Source organism: Sinocyclocheilus anshuiensis, unplaced genomic scaffold, assembly GCF_001515605.1.
Source record: "Sinocyclocheilus anshuiensis isolate Anshui unplaced genomic scaffold, SAMN03320099.WGS_v1.1 scaffold472, whole genome shotgun sequence".
Classification (NCBI taxonomy): Eukaryota; Metazoa; Chordata; class Actinopteri; order Cypriniformes; family Cyprinidae; genus Sinocyclocheilus; species Sinocyclocheilus anshuiensis.
The window spans coordinates 1,036,232-1,057,076 of NW_015557102.1; the positions used below are offsets into that span (position 1 = coordinate 1,036,232).

Sequence of the window (20,845 nt, forward strand, 5' to 3'; positions counted from 1 at the left end):
CCACGTGAGCTCCATCCACCCACCGGTGAGAGCTGTAGCCCCTCCTACGGAAATGACACCTGGGCTCTGATTGGCCAGAATTATCTGGGGTCATGCTCACCTATCTCAGGGCCACAGGATCACTCATCTCCAAGGGGCCCCTGGGAGCGGGTGGAGCCCCAGGAGCCTTTGCCGACTGCATCCAGGAGAGCATCACGGGCCAGTATGTGCACGTTTAGGAGAGTATCATCTACACAAGATTTAGAAGGACTCAGCACGCAGAGGACGTACCGTGATCGCCATGCTAGCGAAGGTATACAAATACATCTAAATATACAAGCATACGCTTTTAAGAAGAATTATGTGACTGCTATTGGTTGTGTCGAAAGGAATAGTCTACCCAAAAATGAAAATTTGCTTTACTCACCCTCAGGCCATCCAAGATGTAGATGAGTTTGTTTCATTCACCTGAACAGAATTGGGGAAATTTAGCATTACGTAACTTGCTCACCGATGGGTCCTCTGCAGTGAATGGGTGCCATCAGAGTCCAAACAGCTGATAAAAACCATCACAGTAATCCACAAGTAAATAAATTAATCTATCATTTTAACTTTAAACCGTCCCTTCTGGCCATAATCCATAATAATGTTTCCTCCAGTGAAAAAGTTCATCCCCTGTTTTCTTCTCACATCAAAATCAAAATGTTTTGGACAGTTTTTTCACTTGTAAATGGTGCATGATCTATGCATATTTATCTCCTGATTCAGACAAAATGACTTTTTTACTGGAGAAATCAATATTATGGATATAGGTATTGTATTGTAGCTGGAAGCAAATTAAAAACATCTTAATGATATGAAGGATCTAAGGACCCTCAAATGCAAACTGTGTGTGTTGCTTCAAAAGAGCAACCATACATTTGTGTTGTGTGTTACTATCTTTTGGTCATTTATATTATTAGTATTTTTTATATTATTTTTCCAGTGTTGTTTAGTCTTAGGATGTGTGGTTTAAAGGGCTATTTGTCTTCATGAGTTATAGATAAGAGAATATCTCCATTTCAAGGTTTTTACCTTAACGGAAAGTTGTTGGGAAGCAGCACTTTTCCATTACTGTTGCTTGTGGTATAATAACACTTGTTGGATTTGTGCTGGTCAGACGAAGTCAGAGCATTGAAACGAGCACAACTAAGACTATTCAATAAACTAAACATTTTTTATCATCATTACTTCATCTCCTGCTTCTGTTCTTCACTGGCTTTACTCAGTCAACTTCTTAGCTGATAGAGGACCATTAATACAGTTTGGGTACCAGACAAAACACTGGTTTGGGGTACCAGACAAGACTTGCTGTTAACGGGTTTTAGCTATTAAACAACTTAGCTGACTAGTTGTTCTGTTACCAGACAAAATGGATATTTTCTGACAGGATCTGGCATCTTGCTCTGGATCTGATATTTCTGGCATGGAGGCATGATCTTACAGAGATTTTTTTATTACGAACTCACAGCTTTTCGAGTCAAAAGAAGTTAATTGATGGACTAAAGTGTGGATTATTGTGATGTTTTTGTCAGCTGTTTGAACTCATTCATTGCAGAAGAGACATTTTTGAGCAAGCGATTTAATGCTACATTTCTCCAATCTGTTCCAAAGAAGAAACAAACTCATCTACATATTGGATGGCCTGAGGATGAAATACATTTTTTACCAGATTTTCACTTTTGTGTGAACTATTTCTTCAAAGTGATTTAATTTGGTAGAATGTCTTGCTTTACTTATATCATTATAATATGGTTATTAATTTCTATTAATTTAGAAGTTTTATAATATTGAATGAGGCACTGCATATGAATAGGGTAGGCTATTTCCTAGTGTAAAAATAGTACTTAAGTATGGGTGCAAGGTCAAAACTTTTACATAGTTAAGTCAAGGTATCTAGCCAAAAATATGCATGAGTGAATATAAGGTTTCTATATTTAACTGTGCTTAAATATTTAAAAGTAAAAAGTAATCTTTTTTCTTAGCCCTTGAAACTGACTGATGAAATCAAAAGACAGGGCAGATTTTCTCATTAAAATGAGTAATTTTCTCAATGCCGTGACTTTGTAAGGCTCTAGGACACAGCAGAAGTTAAACTGCGACCTGTGTCCTGAAATGTGTTACCTGAAATTGCTAAGCATTAAATGCAACTGCAGTTGGTTTTATAGTTGTTTGGCACTTGGATATAGTTGTTAATGGACTGACCATGTTTGCATTCCAGTCACATTCTTCTTCAGCGATAGCTATAACATAATTAAAAAATGTTGTTGTGAATATAGAGAGATGTCTTTACAAGGACGAATGACTATAGGTTTTACCAATGTCACATTCAATTTTAATTTTTATTGGCCATGTTAAATAAAAGTGCAATGAAATCCACAGGAACGTGATGTGACTTGTTAGTTTAGTAAGACGGGCAAAGATATATATTTGTAGTATAGATTATAGATTCCCATTATGATAAGCAATAAAATACAGTATATAGCTTGTACATGAAGTAAATTGTATGGTAAGAAATGTATTGTTCATTGTGACTTTTAATATGCAAAGGGTCAGCTTGTTAAATATGCACACATTTGCATATCATATCAAAAGTAACGTAGATTTCAAGGAAACTTTCACAACATTTTGATTTAATGTGTTCAGCATCTCAAGGTTGTTTATTGACCAAGTGATTTATTATACTTGGAAGAAGATATCGAACAAACCATCTCACAATTTACAGCATTATTAAGCACAAGTAAAATTTTTATGATCTATATCTAATATAAAATATCAACTTATATAAATCCACCCAAAATAATTATTTATGCCTATACTTCCTCCCCACCTAAATGCTTTATTGTCTTTATAAACGGTCTTTTCTTCTGAGTAAATTCTGAATAACTTTTAGGTTCTGCTAATCTTGTGGGGATTTTTTTTATTCACACATACTGTACCCTCTCACAGTTTAAAAACCTAAAAGATCTCACCTATCAGTACTGATGCTTTTGACTGCCGTTCACTGTCTTTCTCTTCTTTCACTCCGTCCATCCGTGATCTATTGCTTTCTCAGATAATGGGCGTAGTATTAAAGGTAACAGAGCTGTTACTCAGCACATGCTTGCCTGCCTGCCTGCCTGTGTAAAGCATGCTCAGGCTTACACTGAATGCTCCCGAAACACACCAAATTGACAATCACAAAATCTTGAAAAATAAGTGTGAATGTGCCAGAGGGACAGAGGAGAGATTTGCATGCGTAATGCCTTACGTGGCGTGAAAGTGCATGGGACAGAAACCACTTGCTGTATTGTTTGAGCCGATATTTAAGAACTAAGTTTGAGCTTTTGCAGCTTTTTCTATCTTTCTTTACTTCCTCTCCCTTTTCTTCATCTAAATCTCTCTTTCTGAACCTACATGGGTTATCAGCCCCTCAGGTTAAAGTTAATGTATTCCAGAGGAGAATTAATTGTTTAAATTCTTATAGCGTTCTTGTCATAAATCTTTTCAATATACAAGACTGTGTGAATCATTTCAGCTCAGTGACCTGTGTATGACAGTAAAGTTCTTGAGATGATACCTGATTCTCTTGACCTTTGACCTCTTAACTTTTCAAAAGTGAAATCATTCTTTGCTCCCCTTCCCCCTCTCTTTCGCTCTCTTCTCATTGGCTAGTGTCGCGCTCTTGGATGGCTGGGGGTATGGCTAGAGCTTCACTTCTTTGATTTTAACCGTTGTCATGTCTCTGTCGTCTGTGCGTCTATTGTCTTTGTATCTTGTGTTTGCAGTTGACTCAAATGTTGTTGATGGTGGTGGTGCTGGTTTTATGGTTGTTCTGGAAATGCAGATTCTTAAAATGATCAGTGTTGATGTCACTATTAAAGTGACTCCTGCTAGAATGCTATTTTTTTAATAGCGAGAGAGAGAGTTGTATCTTGCTCATAATTTGTGTGTGTATTTGCTTTAGGACCATTTAATCAGATCAAGTCCAGCATTTTGGGTTCCACGTCTGACTCAAACCTCACTAAGTACAGCACCATCAACAAGATCCCTCTCATCACTCTCAACTTCTCAGAGACCAACAATGACAAGCGGGCATCATCTCCGCATTCCTCAGAGAAAACCATCATTGCACCAAAGGTCAAAGATCGAGCACACAACGTCACAGAGAAGGTCACACAGGTGAGAGATGGACATTACATCATGGAAACATTCATTTACTTTACCAAAAAGTGGAGCCAACAAAAGTGGTCTCACAAAACACAGTTAATTACTACAAAATATTACATTACTGTTACTCTTATGGGAAAGTCAGACATATTAAGGGTTATCTTAATAATTATGCACCACTAATGACTAGACAGCCCACGTTACACCTCTCTTCATTTCTCTTCATTGGCTACTGGTCAGTGCTCGCATCAAGTTCAAGACATTGGTGCTTGAGTAGAAAACAGCCACATGCTCCGAATCCTCTCACCTCCAATCCGTCTTAACCAATTTACATCAACTCCAGAAGTCTGAGATCAGTGCGTGAGCGTCGTGTCATGGTACCATGACAGAGAGGCACAAAATCATGTCTCCAAACATTCACATCCACGGTTGTTCTCTGGAGGAATGATTTTACAAACCTGATATTCAAGAAACAGCTAAAAACTTATCTTTTCCATGAGCACTTAACAGCATCTTGCTGACTCTTAAAAAAAAAAATCATCTGCGTTTTCAGCATTTGATAAAGCCTCAATGTTTGAGACTTTATATGTTTATGGTTCATGCTATTGCCTGCTTAAAATGCATCGCTTTGTTGTTTTCCTCATTTGTATGTACACTACCATTTAACAGTTTGTGGTCAGTAATATTTTTTAATATAGTATATACAGTACAGTAATATTGAGATTTGTCATTTGCTGCACAACGAGCAGGACCGATAAACGAATAAGAGGTATATTCTACATATATGTATTTTAACCTCATGTTTGGAATAAGCAGTAGGAACTAATCATGAAACATGAAGTAATAAAACTAGCTATGTACATGCACACATGCACCAATAATGACTAAACACATACATGCAAAATATTGGCTCAGTTTATTTTTCTCTCCCTCCTCTTGTGTCTATTTCTGTCAGTGGTGCTGTTTTTGTTTGTTTGCCACATTATAGACTTGTTGCCTGTAACTATCCAGATGGCCAGTTACACACACAGATGGCTTGTTTCATCTTTTCCATTCTTTGTGTCATGCAGGTTGAAGAGTTGAACTCTAATTAAACTGGGTCTTGGCATCTAATCTTGAAACGTAACCTCCCACGCACCCGCAACCTTTATGCCGAACGTGATTTCACTCTTTCTGATTGACCCGTTTTTTTAATATATCTCTTTTTATAATATATCTTTTTAAACTCTTCTTAATAATAAAGAAATCCTCAGATTCACTGTAAAGTTGAATCTGAAGTAAGCCAACAAAGGTCACTAAAAGCAAGAGTTTGATTACCGCACTGCATTAGACTGTGAGGAACTAAATCACTTTTTTGCCCGCTTTGATGTCAGCACGGATGAGACTGAGTCTGTGCTGTTACCATCCACTGACAGCCTGGCACCTTCTGTGAGTACAGCAGAGGTCAAAAAGTGCTCCGTAGTGTCAATTGCAGAAAGTTGCCTGGTCCAGACGGCATTCCAGGAAGGGCACTCAGAGATTGCGCAGATCAGTTGGCAGAGGTTTTCTGTAACATCTTCAACCTCTCCTTGTCAACATGCACTGTCCCCAACTGCCTCAAGTCTGCCACCATTGTGCCCGTCCCCAAGAAAACAGCAATCAGCAGTGTTAATGATTACAGACCTGTGGCTCTCACTTCCACTGTGATGAAGTGTTTTGAGAGGCTGGTACTCAGACACATTAAATCATCACTTCCTTCCACCCTGGATCAACATCAGTTTGCATACAGAGCTAACAGGTCAACTGACGATGCCATCAACACAGCTCTCTACACCGCGCTGAATCATTTGGAGCACCCGGGAACATTTGTAAGGATGCTGTTTGTGGACTTTAGTTCTGCATTTAACACTATCATTCCCAGCAGAATGGTCACCAAACTGCTTAACCTGGGTGTCAGTGATTACATATGTTTCTGGGTAAAGGATTTTCTAACAAACCGCACACAGACTGTCAGGCTGGGGGGCCATCACTCAACCACTCTGACTCTCAGCACTGGAGCTCCACAAGGCTACGTGCTGAGTCCTCTGTTGTACTCACTATAGACCCACAACTGCACACCAACCCACAGCACAAACACAATCATTACATTTGCAAATGACACCACTGTGGTGGGGTTAATATCAAATGGTGACGAGTCTGCCTACAGGGAGGAGGTGGCTGAACTCTCAGAATGGTGCATTGATAACAACCTGGCACTCAACACCTCCAAAACAAAGGAGCTCATCATCAATTTCCAGAAACAGAAAGAGAAACCAACCCCTCTATACATTGGAAGAGAAATGGTGGAGAGGGTGACCACCTTTAAATTTCTTGGCACACACATCTCCCAGGACCTCACATGGACTGTTAACACAACGTCCCTGGTCAAGAAGGCACGGCAACGGCTGTACTTTCTGAGGATGCTGAGGAAAACTAACCTGTCTCAGCAGCTGCTTGTGTCCTTTTACCAGGTCACCAAACTGCTTAACCTGGGTGTCAGTGATTACATATGTTTCTGGGTAAAGGATTTTCTAACAAACCGCACACAGACTGTCAGGCTGGGGGGCCATCACTCAACCACTCTGACTCTCAGCACTGGAGCTCCACAAGGCTACGTGCTGAGTCCTCTGTTGTACTCACTATAGACCCACAACTGCACACCAACCCACAGCACAAACACAATCATTACATTTGCAAATGACACCACTGTGGTGGGGTTAATATCAAATGGTGACGAGTCTGCCTACAGGGAGGAGGTGGCTGAACTCTTCTGGTGCACAGCTGCCTTCACTTGCTGTCATCTACAGCACCAGATACATACAATGGGCCAGAAGTATAATAAAGGACTCTTTCCACCCCGGCAACCACCTCTTCACTCTGTTGCCCTCTGGAAGACGCTACAGATCCCTCAAGACACGCACCTCCAGACTCCGGAACAGTTTTTATCCACGTGCCATCTTAGAACTGAACTCCAATTAATAGAAGATATATCACTCAATCACAAGCTTCAAAGGTTGTGGTATACTAAGGACTATACACTTGCCACTCATACAGCTACTGGTATAGCTGTGCAACACACTGTTCTCATATTTATATATTTATTCCTTAATTCTCTTGTATTCATTAATATTTCATTCACTACTGTACATATTTGCTACATTTGCACTATACCAATTTTGCACATTTGGTATATATAATTGTTTACATTTGCACCGTCTACTGTACACCTGTTTACATTTGCACTGTTTACTTTTTCTGTATCGTTTACATTTTGTTAAATGTACATTTTTGTATGTGTGTGTGTACTTTCAATGTGAGAGCAAAAAAAATTTGTTGTACAGCTGTACAGTGACAATAAAAAAGCTATTCTATTCTATTGATTGATAATTAAACCCCAAACATTTATTTATTCACTGCATAGATTATGTCATTTGGCAGGATACAACTTGTCAAGTGACACACAGACAAGCTCACAAATACAGATATGGTAATTAGGAGAACACATGCTTTACAGCCAGCTCCAATTATTCTACTAATTATGATGACCTCAGTCAAAACAGCATTTGTGACCTGCTGCATCATTTTGAGATATTGTGACCCAATTTGAGTTTTATGCACTGGATGAAAAAGTCACTTTCTAATGATACAATATAATTAAGTTTCTACTCGAAACTGTTGTTGAGAAGCAATAATGTAAATGTATGTAATATATATAATATAAAATAATGTACTTTTTTTTTTTGAGAAAATAGATTCTAAAGATTAAAAACTATTTTCAGACATTTCAGACAAATTTAGGATTTTATTTAAACTTACATTAAATAATTCACACAATAACACAAAAAAAAATTGTTTTTGGGGTCAGTACAATTTTTTTTGTTCAGCAAGGATGCATTGAGTTTATCAAAAGACAGAGACAGACTTTAAAAGACTTTAAAATTGTTACAAAAAACAACCTCTCTCTTCCACTTCACTTTTTGTCAGATCTCTATACCCTATTTAATTGAAGGCAAAAATAAATCTTTACAAAATTCTTATTTCAAATAATTGCATTTCTTTTGAACTTGCTATTCATCAAAGCATCATGAAAAACTGTATTCAACTGCACAACGGTTTTCAACTGTGATGATAATAAGAAATGTTTCTTTGTTGGCACCGATAGCCTCTTGGGCAGCAGGCCGACATGTAGCATCATTGCGCTTCGGGCGTCCCGAGTATAACTATACTGTCCTATCGAAATAAAGGCATAAAAAGCCAAAAATAAATCTTGAAAAAATAAAAGTTTCTTTAGTTGCAAATCTGCATATTAGATTTCTAAAGGATCATATCACACTGAAGACTGGAATAATGATGCTGAAAATTCAGCCTTGCCATCGCAGGAATAAATTATGTTTTAAAATACCTTAAAACAGTTATCAAATAAATAAAATAAATGTGGCATACAGAGCATAAGAGACTCTTTTCAGAAATATTTAAAAAGTTTGCATAAATGAAACATTTCCTCATTCTAACTCTCTGCAGTCCTTCTCATGGTTTTCATCAAATTACATTGACTATGAAAAGTATAACATATGACCTCTTAGTGGTTGCAGCCCATGGGGCTCCCAGCAGATACCTACATTATTCAGCCTGTTTGTGTAGTTGTGTATGTGTGTGAGAAGTGAGAGACACCCTCCATGACACACAAATACACGCACAGGCTAGCTGAAGGCTTGGCAATTACTGTCACTGAAAGCAAGAGGAAATTGTCTCTCATTCTCTCTGTACCAGTGGAGGAATGGAGAGGAGGGCTGTATGAGAATTGCCTCTGTGACATTGAGACCATCCTAGTGTGTCCCACAAGCATGCTGTCATACGTTGCTATACAGATCAAAACAGCTGTTGACTCATTTGTAATAATGGGCATCCAGGGTGTTTCTGTATGCTGTATCATGTGGTACATTGTATATATGATGTTGTATATTCATTTGCTCACTGAACACCCAGACTGGTTCTGTCCATTCAGACTGGTTCCCTGATGGGAAGGACATAACAGTCTTTCTGTATGTAATTTTTTTCTCTGCCTGGATGGTGTGCTGTGGTCCGTGATTAACTCATGGCAGCCACGACCGTGACCAGTCACCATGTGGCCTTCTCTCGCTTTTCACATTACCATCTGAGAGCTGGATCATGAAATTTGCGCCATAAGCATGATGTATTGCTCCCTCTCTTCAGCTACCCAAAATATCTATAAAGTAGACATACAGTGTGATGCTCTATTAAAATGAAGGAGCTCAATGACTAAGTACTAAATAGACATACTCTAGCATTCACATTTCAAAGCATCCTGGCCAATTAGAACAGATTATTTCTAGAAAAAAAAGCTACAAACATCTTCAGGATATTTGCATCACAACCGTGATTGTTAACAACAGTGTGAACTATACTGGTACAGAACAGGTTGCTAATTTACTTCTTTAAGTCTTAAAGGTACAGTAGCAAAAACAGTGTGTTCAGTTCTAAGGGTCAGAGAGGGTTGAAAATGGTCATGTAAAACTAAATTCAAAATTAAGATGGAAATCGACAATGTCAGTAATCAAATATGCAAATGTGTAACATTGTCCTTTGCTTAAATCAGTTATTCCCAAACATTTTTTTTTATATCAGTTGAACCCCTTTGACCTGAAATATTTACTTGAAGTATCCCTGGAAATTTATGTATATAAAATTTAGGGCTGTCGAGCGATTCAGATTTTTAATCGAATTAATTACATGATGTGCCGATCAATTAATCAAATTATTCACAAATTAATCACAAATCAATTTTAAGAAAATTACCCCCAAAAGATCATATAAAGTCATTATTGTGCAAAATGAGAAAAGCATTGAATAGACAAAAAAGTAGCTTTAGAATAAACATTTTGATAAATAATGATAATAAATGGGCATTAAAGTTTTTTTCTTTCAAAAATAGAATATTGAGATATGACACGATTTAAAAAAAAAAATGAAATGGTGCTCTCAATATGAAACTAAAACTGCCTGTCGGTAGCCACAAGTCACGTCTTAATGAGTGACTCATTCAGTCATTCATTCAACTGATTCATTCTAATGGCTCATTCATTTAAAAACAAGGCAAGTGAATGTCTTTATAAATAGATCACTGAATCATTGGCTCACTTGATTTGTTAGAAACCTTGGAATACATTAATAATTGTAACTTATTATTTTTTAACACTCATCAGTATTTGCATAAACTGCATATAGTTTAGCTTGTGTAAAAGTATGCCATATCGATTTTGATAACACTTTAGTTCAGAGACCAATTCTCACTATTAACTAGTTGCTTATTAGCATGCGTATTACTAGCATATTGGCTGTTTATTAGTACTCATAAAGCACATATTAATGCCTTATTCTACATGACCATATTTTACATCCCTTAATCTTACCCCATACCTTAACTTAACAACTCCCTTACTAAATATTAATAAGCAGCAAATCAGGAGTTTATCAAGACAAAAGTCATAGTTAAGAGTTAGTTAATAGTGAAAATTGGCCCCAAAACTATAGTGTGACCCAAATTTTAACACATTCTAGAATCCATGAACATGACAAATTGCTGATAATATAATTTCTACTTTTAAAATTTATGAGATTATTAACATCACGAGTATCTGAATTACATTCTACACTGAATACAAGTTAATAATATGTACATTTCGTACACGAGTCACTATGTTGTTTCCAGTCTCTGATTTTGCAGCTTGTGATATCTGTTAATAGTTGCAAAATATAAAAGTATCACTGTTGTCATAGTAACCGCATCTCCATGCTTCAGGTGTTGTCACTAGGCGCTGACGTGCTTCCAGAGTATAAGCTTCAGATGCCACGCATCGACAAGTTCACCATCCTACACTACAGCCCCTTCAAGGCAGTCTGGGATTGGCTGATTCTGCTGCTAGTCATATACACCGCTGTTTTCACGCCCTACAGCGCTGCCTTCCTGCTCAATGACGTAGAGGAGCAGAAGAGACGAGAGTGTGGTTATTCCTGCAGCCCGCTCAACGTGGTGGACCTCATAGTGGACATCATGTTTATCGTAGACATTCTTATAAATTTCCGGACTACGTACGTTAATGCCAACGAAGAGGTGGTTAGTCATCCAGCTAAGATAGCAGTGCATTACTTCAAGGGATGGTTCTTCATAGACATGGTGGCAGCCATACCGTTTGATCTGCTCATATTTGAGGGAGGATCAGAAGAGGTGAGTGGTGCATATGTTTTCATGTGGTTTGATTTGTTTTAGTTGTCATTTACAATGAAAGATTTTTCATGCTATTCGTACTGTCACTCATACTTCGAGTTAGTACTTTGAACAAATACAAAAAACTACAGTAGTCAACATTTGAAGTGGATCAAAAAAGTTCATCAAAGTTGTCCTAAGACAAGAAAGCTTTTAGGTTTTAGGACAACTTTGATGAAAGGTTTTGATCCACTTCAAATGTTGAATAGTATTCTTCAAACTACATAGAACATCATAGCAAACACCCTGAAAACCTGGCAACCAACACCCTCATGGGTACATTTTCACCCAAATGCTAAAAATCTGGGGATTAATATAAAATGCAGTTTAAAGGATTAGTTCACTTCCAGAATAAAAATTTCCTGATAATTTACTCACCCCCATGTCATCCAAGATGTTCATGTCTTTCTTTCTTCAGTCAAAGAGGTTTTGAGTAAAACATTCCAGGATTTTTCTTCATATAGTGGACTTCAACAGGGATCAAAGGGTTGAAGGTCCAAATTGCAGTTTCAACGCAGCGTCAAAGGGCTCTAAGCTTCAAAGGGCACAATCCCAGCTGAGGAACAAGGGACTTCGCTAGCAAAACGATTTTCTAAAAAAATTTTCTAAAAAAAAAATAAAAATACTTTTTAACCACAAATGCTCATCTTGCACTAGCTCCGTGATGTGCGTCCACGACTTCGCTTACGTTGTCACGTTGAAAACATTTTTCTAAAAAAAAAATAAAAATACTTTTTAACCACAAATGCTCATCTTGCACTAGCTCTGTGATGTGCGTCCACGACTTCGCTTACGTTGTCACGTTGAAAACATAGGCTCGTGTGACAGGCAGAAGTAGTACCGAACTCCATCTGATTTTCTCCTTCTACTTCAAAATCGTCCGACATCTTTGTTTTACCTTTTTTTTGTAAAGGCCTTTGATTTAGTCTTTGCACGTTCACTTTGTAAACACTGGGTTGGTACTTCCGCCTACGTCACACGTGACCTTTTCAATGTGTCTAAGTAATGCAAGAAGTCGAGCTAGTGCAAGACAAGCATTTGTGGTTAAAAAGTATATAAATGTTTATTTTTTTTAAGAAAATTACCTATCGTTTTGCTAGATAAGACCCTTGTTCATGTAGAGCCCTTTGAAGCTGTGTTGAAACTGCAATTTGGTCCCCATTGAAGTCCATTAAATGGCGAAAAATCCTGTAATTTTTTCCTTAAAAACATTTTCGACTAAAGAAAGAAAGACATGAACAAGTGAACTAATCCTTAGTGCTTAAATATGGATTTAAGTATGACTGACTGTTTAGGCTTTAGTGCAATAGTGTCATTTTTATCTAAACGTTATGTTAACATGAATGTATGTTTGCACTTCACCTTCTTGATTAGACCACGACTTTGATTGGCCTGCTTAAGACTGCCAGACTGCTCCGATTGGTCCGTGTGGCACGGAAGCTGGATCGTTACTCAGAGTATGGGGCGGCTGTCCTAATGCTCCTCATGTGTATCTTTGCACTGATTGCTCATTGGTTGGCTTGCATATGGTATGCGATTGGCAATGTGGAGAAGCACTATCTGGATCACACGATTGGCTGGTTGGACAATCTAGCTATATCTATCGGCAAGCAGTATAATGGCACCGACCTCTCCTCAGGCCCCTCAATCAAGGACAAGTATGTGACAGCACTGTACCAACACGCATGCACATACACCAATGGCATCGACATGAACATGGTAAGAGTCAAGTTTTTTTCCCCTTGACATGAATTTCGAATAAATAAATGCATTTATCAGTCAGTGTTTGCATTATGTGTCAGTGTGTTAGCTATCTAGTGTTTCAAACATATGTATCTCAGTCACAGAGTATTAATGTCAAATGTGTTCATGTGTCTACGCAGTGATCTTGATATGCATTGTCTCTTTCTTATACGCACTCAAACGGACTGACTTCAACACCCTGGTGAGCAGGAGGTATAGATTAATGTTTGCTTTTGACCAAAAAAGCTGCAGTTGTTTTATTTTTAATGTTTTCCGTAATGTCTGTATATTTTTATTGAAGCATGCAGTTGATTTTTAAACTGTGCATGTCTAACCACGGGCAGTGTTGGGTTAAATACGTACCGTTTTATAAGGTAAGCATAGTCTAAATGTTATAGCCAATTAAAGCAATTAAAGTTTGGTCTATTTGAAGACTGATGTTAAATCAAAAACTCTATTTACAAAGCTAATGGCATGTGTACTGTGACTCATCCTGCACACAGACATTTGCCCAGTTCCATTTCAGTTATTTTCCTTCAGTTAAATCAGTTTCACTTTGATGGGCCTAGGTCGTATTGACATTTCCCATTTTATTAGGCATTAGATTTAGTTAGTCAGTCAGATAGATAGTTATTGCACATTAATGTATTTTTTTCATGCCAGTCTTTGTTCCTTGGCAGACATCCCAAATTCAATTTTAAACAAGAAACGGTGTTTTTTTAAGACTGCCAGACTGCTCCGATTGGTCCGTGTGGCACGGAAGCTGGATCGTTACTCAGAGTATGGGGCGGCTGTCCTAATGCTCCTCATGTGTATCTTTGCACTGATTGCTCATTGGTTGGCTTGCATATGGTATGCGATTGGCAATGTGGAGAAGCACTATCTGGATCACACGATTGGCTGGTTGGACAATCTAGCTATATCTATCGGCAAGCAGTATAATGGCACCGACCTCTCCTCAGGCCCCTCAATCAAGGACAAGTATGTGACAGCACTGTATTTCACATTCAGCAGTCTGACCAGCGTGGGTTTTGGAAACGTGTCGCCAAATACCAACTCAGAGAAGATCTTCTCCATCTGCGTCATGCTCATTGGCTGTGGGTATCAATACATTAAAATTAAACTTATGCCATCAAAATCACCAGTGTAGCAAACAGGAACGTTTTTTAAGACAGCTTAATCTTATATCTTATATATTATTGAGCATATTAACATATTTTAAAGGAATTAATACTTCTAAAAATAACATATTTGTTCCTAAGCATATATAACTTAATATTATTAATATTTTTTAAAGGAATTAATACTTTTATTAAGAATCCTGGAAAAAAATGTACCGTGGTTTACACAAAAATATTAAGCAAATATTTTGTATTTTTAATATTTATAAATATATATGTTTTTTTTTTTTTTTTTTTTTTTTTTTTTTTGATGAACCAAAAAAATTGGGGGAAAACATAAGTGGCAGTTGCATTCTCCTCTGCTTGATGTGCCGTATATCATTATATGAAGCAAAAGCAAATCAAAGGCAAACACAATGCAATGCAGCAGAAACAAAGGATCCCAGACGTATTCATACTGTGCTTCATCTTTTATGTATTTGTAGTTGAGGGAGACAGGGCTATATTAGCATTGTATAATCTTGAGCTCTAACGCAAAGCTCTTAAAACCTGCAATCATTCTGCCCTCCTTCTTCTCTTCTCTATGGGGAACACTCTTTCTCTCTTTTTCTTTCTCTTTTCCCTCTCTGCAGGTACTGAAGGGCTTTCCAGAGTGCCTGCAGGCTGATATCTGTCTTCATCTGAATCAAAGTTTGCTCCAGAGCTGCAAGGCTTTCGGCGGAGCGACCAAAGGATGCCTTCGGGCACTGGCGATGCGCTTTAAGACCACTCATGCCCCACCGGGTGACACACTGGTGCATTGCGGGGACGTTCTCACGGCCCTCTACTTTGTGGCCAGGGGATCTATCGAGATCCTCCGAGACGACATAGTGATGGCCATCCTGGGTGAGCAATGAACAATAAAACAAACTTTCACTGTAAGCCTGTAATAAGCCTACCAAAACTTTGTTGCGATGAAATGCACTAATTTTCGGCAATCAGAATAAATCCAATTTGATTTCAGATTCTGAAGGTTTTTATGATTCCTAAATGTTACAGTCACAGTTTCCATAATTGGAAACCAATCATAATTTCCATAATTGATTCTTCTATTTCCTGATAATCCCTGTCAAACTGCTTTGACACAATCTGCATTGTATAGAGCACTATGGAAATGAAGGTGACTTGACTTGACATATATGTGAATGGCACGTATTCTATACTAAGTACATATCACGCATTAAATTCAATTTAGGAAAAAAGTCAAATTCAAGTGTTTAAATGCTTAATTCTTTCCTGTTTATTTCAGGTCTAAACCACCCCTTTCAATCGAAATTTCATTCAGATGAAGGCTTTTCAGTCCGATTGATCCATCAATCCGGTTATAGACAGACTATTTGAGTGCATGCAAACTTAGCTACTGTGATTAGAATCTATATTTGATATAGAGTTTGGTTACTGGACCAAATCTTTAAACAGTAGGCTTTTCCACCACACAATAAATGTCCTTGGTGCATATTATTCTAAAAAAAATCATATTCTTACTTCAAAAAGTATTACTTTCTCCAAAATAACTTTTTTGTTCTCATAACCAAGGCCACACAAGAAGGGAAAAGTACCATCATCTACCATATTTTACCATCCAATCCAATCCAAAAAATATAAAAAAATAAGACCCGTCTACATGAAGTGTTTTACAAATGCTGTTGGCTTTACATCTAAAAGGCTGGGCATCTAAATGGGAAGTGATGGAGGAGACAAAAGGACAAATGTAGTTTATGTGTATATATATATCCTATAATAAGTACAGTATCAATGTCCAAATAGCAGATTACTGGAATGCTGTGGAAAATGGGTTGTCTTACAGTATGGCACTTGCACACTCATCTAAATTTAATATAAACATCTCAGAGGCTCAGAGGTAATAAGAGACTTAATGAAAGAAGTGCTGTCCTTCATTCAAGGATATCTCTCCTGTGATGAGCTCATCATGTTTTTTATAGATGGAGAGAGACTGAAATAGAGGAAAGTGAGAGAACGAGGCAGAGAAGGGTTGTAATTAAATAAGAAGATGCGGGAATGAGAGTGACGGCAGTGTGGTGCATGTTTCCCTTGTTCATTAGATTTGCGAAGTGTCACGAGAGTGTCGGAGAGCCCCGAGTGACAGAGCTAGTTTCATTATTTACAGGCGTATTTATTAAACTCGTGCGCACACATGCTTGAGAGTCTCCAGCCGCATCCATGCACGGGCAGGTGGAGGAGGGTAAGCCGAATTTAAATGGTCCATCTCTCTTCCTACGCAAGCTGCCTTTAACAGAATAAGGCCAGGGAAAGAAAAAGAGACACACACTTACCCAATCATGCAACTCAGCAGAAACTTGCTGTACACTGCACAAAATTGCTGAGAGAAGCTACCTCCTGCTTCATATGTTTTCTTAGGTCTCAGTTGAAGAATCACTACAACAGCAAGAATCTATTGTCTTACGAAAATGTTGCAGATGGACACTTCATCACTGTACACTAATTCTGGCTCTGGCCGTTACTCTTAATATCGTACTCACCTCGAATAATTTATATATAATATACAGCACTAATGGCTTTAGCCCCGACCCTGAGCTGGATTTAGATCCGGTGGCAGGTGGCCGCTGCGCAGGTGGCTGTCGTTTGTTTGTCAGGTCTGACCTTTGATATGTATCACCGCAGAAATGTGCTGTCAGGCCTTGACTTTTCTCTTGGCACATGTCCTCACGAAGCTTGCAGGGGCTTTTAGAAATATCACGTCCTCAGTGCTTATCAAGATATATTTTACCCAAATTGTGAGCTTGCAATCAATGGGATGGGGGGGGTAATTGCGACTTTATTTTTGCAATTTCAGAGTTTATATCTTAAAATTTTTATTTATATTTATTCTTCTGTTTATTCTCAGAATCCTGAGTTGGCATCTTGCAATTCAGTTTATATCTTGCAATTCTGACTTTTTTTAGATTGGTAATTTTACCTCACACAATTCAGACTTTTTTCTCAGAATGGTGGGCTTTTATCATGCAATTCTCACTTTTTTTAGATTGGCGAGTATACATCTCATAATTCTGACTTTTTTCTCAGAATTATGAGTTTATATCAAGCAATTCTGACTTTTATCTACATTTTGAGTTTACATCTCATGACCGAAAGGGTCTATCTGTTTCATGAAATGCATTTCATCTTTAAAATATTTTGTTTATATTAATGCACAAAATCATATATAACATTTCCAAAATTACATTCACAATTCTCAGAAAACAGTTGATATTAATCACAGTTGTGAGATAAAAAGTCACAATTACCTTTTTATTTTTTCTAAACTTAATGTGATGAAATAAAGAAAATATTACAGAGACATCAAATAGGTAACTTATTTCATCTTCACTGGCAGCACACATATGTCTACAAGTGTTGTCTTGTTCACAACAAATGACTCTTATGAGCTGATTCGTCTAATGAATTAAACAAAAGACTCACAAAATCATTATCCAGTTTGCAAAGACAACTATAAGTAAGCTATTTGAAGGTTGATTCCTCCAAAGAAGTGTTTGTTTGACCAATGGCAGACAGGGAGTTTTGGAAGCGTATTTGCCAACATCCAATATTTTTGTCACAGAAGTGACATGTTTCAACTTAAAAGATGTACATTCAATAAAATCATTTTAGTTAACTGTATTTAATTAAACAACAAGCAATTACCTTGCATAACTTATATTGTTGACAGCACTGACACACATAAGGTGTGATTACATTTACTGCAATCCGGCAATCATCTCATAATTCTGACTTTTTTCTCAGAATTATGAGTTTATATCAAGCAATTCTGACTTTTATCTAAATTTTGAGTTTACATCTCATGACCGAAAGGGTCTATCTGTTTCATGAAATGCATTTCATCTTTAAAATATTTTGTTTATATTAATGCACAAAATCATATATAACATTTCCAAAATTACATTCACAATTCTCAGAAAACAGTTGATATTAATCACAGTTGTGAGATAAAAAGTCACAATTACCTTTTTATTTTTTCTAAACTTAATGTGATGAAATAAAGAAAATATTACAGAGACATCAAATAGGTAACTTATTTCATCTTCACTGGCAGCACACATATGTCTACAAGTGTTGTCTTGTTCACAACAAATGACTCTTATGAGCTGATTCGTCTAATGAATTAAACAAAAGACTCACAAAATCATTATCCAGTTTGCAAAGACAACTATAAGTAAGCTATTTGAAGGTTGATTCCTCCAAAGAAGTGTTTGTTTGACCAATGGCAGACAGGGAGTTTTGGAAGCGTATTTGCCAACATCCAATATTTTTGTCACAGAAGTGACATGTTTCAACTTAAAAGATGTACATTCAATAAAATCATTTTAGTTAACTGTATTTAATTAAACAACAAGCAATTAATTACCTTGCATAACTTATTTTGTTGACAGCACTGACACACATAAGGTGTGATTACATTTACTGCAATCCGGCAATTTCAGCAGGAATCCAAACAATTAGGAATTTCACATGAGGGTGAAGGATTTACCCACAGATTTTGCAATGGCTTTAAGAAATCTGATTGGTTTAAAAGTGATTTCTGTGTGTGCTGTGCTTCATACCTCACTACTATAATTGACTTTTTTTGCCTGTGAGATTTCACTTACATACTAATACTAATATGGGAACTTACTTTCTCTCGTGTAACTATTTGTCCATTTTCTTCCTTCATTGCTTTATCTTCTCTTCCCTCTCTTCTCTTCTGATCACTGTACGCCCACCTCTCAGGTAAGAATGATATTTTTGGAGAGATGATTCATCTGTACGCCAAACCGGGGAAAGCCAAAGCAGATGTTCGAGCGCTGAGCTACTGCGACCTCCACACCATCTACAGAGAGGATCTTCTGGAGGTTCTGGAAATGTATCCTGAATTCTCAGACTACTTCCTGTCCAATCTGGAGCTCACGTTTAACCTGCGTGATGAGAACGCCAAGGTAAAGCAACAAGCTATAATTGCTTAGTGTTTCGAAATAAAAGATGAAATGTTCCACGCTAACATTGACTATATAGTTTATTCTCCAGTCCACCATGACCCTTTATGAAAATTAAGCATAACATCTTCAAAAATCATGGCATTAACTATTAACATACAAAACTGTATAACTTAATCTTATTAATCTTAGAAGGACAATTTACTTTAGTTTTGGGCATACAGAGTGGATAAACACATACAAGTGAGGACATGGAAGATTGAGGAGATGATGGTGTAGAGTAACGTTATAGAAATAGAATGCCTTGTAAAATATACAGCAGGCTGTGCAATGAAATATAAATATACTGTGCAACAATTACAGTAGATAAAAATAGATTATGAAGGAAACAGCTGATAATAGCAACCCACGTTTAATTTAAACAATATTCAAGTAATATACAGCAACTGATCATCATCTGATGAATGTTGTTGTGAATTATGGCAGTAGTTTTCACATGAAAATAGTCCTTCATAATAGTCATTTACAAATAGAAGTCTTAAAGTCCGCATGAAATCAAAATTTACATTAATTACTTTATTAGCGCACATTGCTAGTCTTGATGTGAAAAATTAATCCGTGCAAGTTAATCTGTTGAAAAAAATAGTTTGTCTTGGTAATCTTTAATCAAAATCTGAACATTTGCTTCCGCTCTGGAATGGCATTCCTTCTCTGATGACGTCAGTTTGATGGCTTGGGCAGAATATCCTTAAACACACCCCTCCAACCGTTAGGTTGCTATGAGTGAGAGACAGCGCAAAAATAAAACCCTGCCCTCTACTCAATATTCCGTTTCAGCTGGAAATACGTCACTACACTGAAATAAAGTCGGCAGGAACTTCCGGTTCACGCAGACTTTTTAAAGGGGTCATCGATGCAAAATTCACTTTACATGTTGTTTGAACATAAATGTGTGTTGGAAGTGTGTGTACACATCCACCCTATAATGATAAAAATCCACCCAGTGGTTTTTTTTAAATCCCCTTTCTCAAATCAGGCTGTTCTGAGATTCCTGTCAGAATGACGTAGTTCTACACAGGCCGCTCCCACAATAGTTGGTTGACAAGGCCGTCTTACCTTAGACCCGCCCTGAGTGAGCTGAGAGCTGTCCGCCATTGTGTCGACTCCGGTGCAGGGGAAGACAAGAATGTCTCAGATTAAGTGATTGAGGTGTTTTGTTGTTGGATGTATTAATGAACATAGCAATCGTCATTTACTCCCGACATCTGAGCTGCTGAAGACGCAGAGGATTAACGTTACTTTCGTTTTTGAAGGCAATGCGCCAATCCCTGATCTGCCTAAATGCGTTTGTTCGCGCGAATCATTCATGATCCAGCTTCATTTACAGAAGAAGTGAGTATAAGGGTTTTTTTTATGAATCTTTGCAAATCGCCTGTCCTAATAATGGGCTAATTAGCAAGTTTCATGATGAATGCGGCTAAAGTAAACAGTCTCTCTGAGAGCAGCTCGGAAGAGAGGGGCGG

The 20,845-nt window shown here is 37.5% G+C and overlaps 1 pseudogene; it reads left to right on the forward strand.

Moving 5' to 3' along the window:
- LOC107677586 (potassium voltage-gated channel subfamily H member 7-like) overlaps window positions 1-20,845 on the forward strand; it is a 60,339-nt pseudogene that overhangs the window by 32,384 nt on the left and 7,110 nt on the right.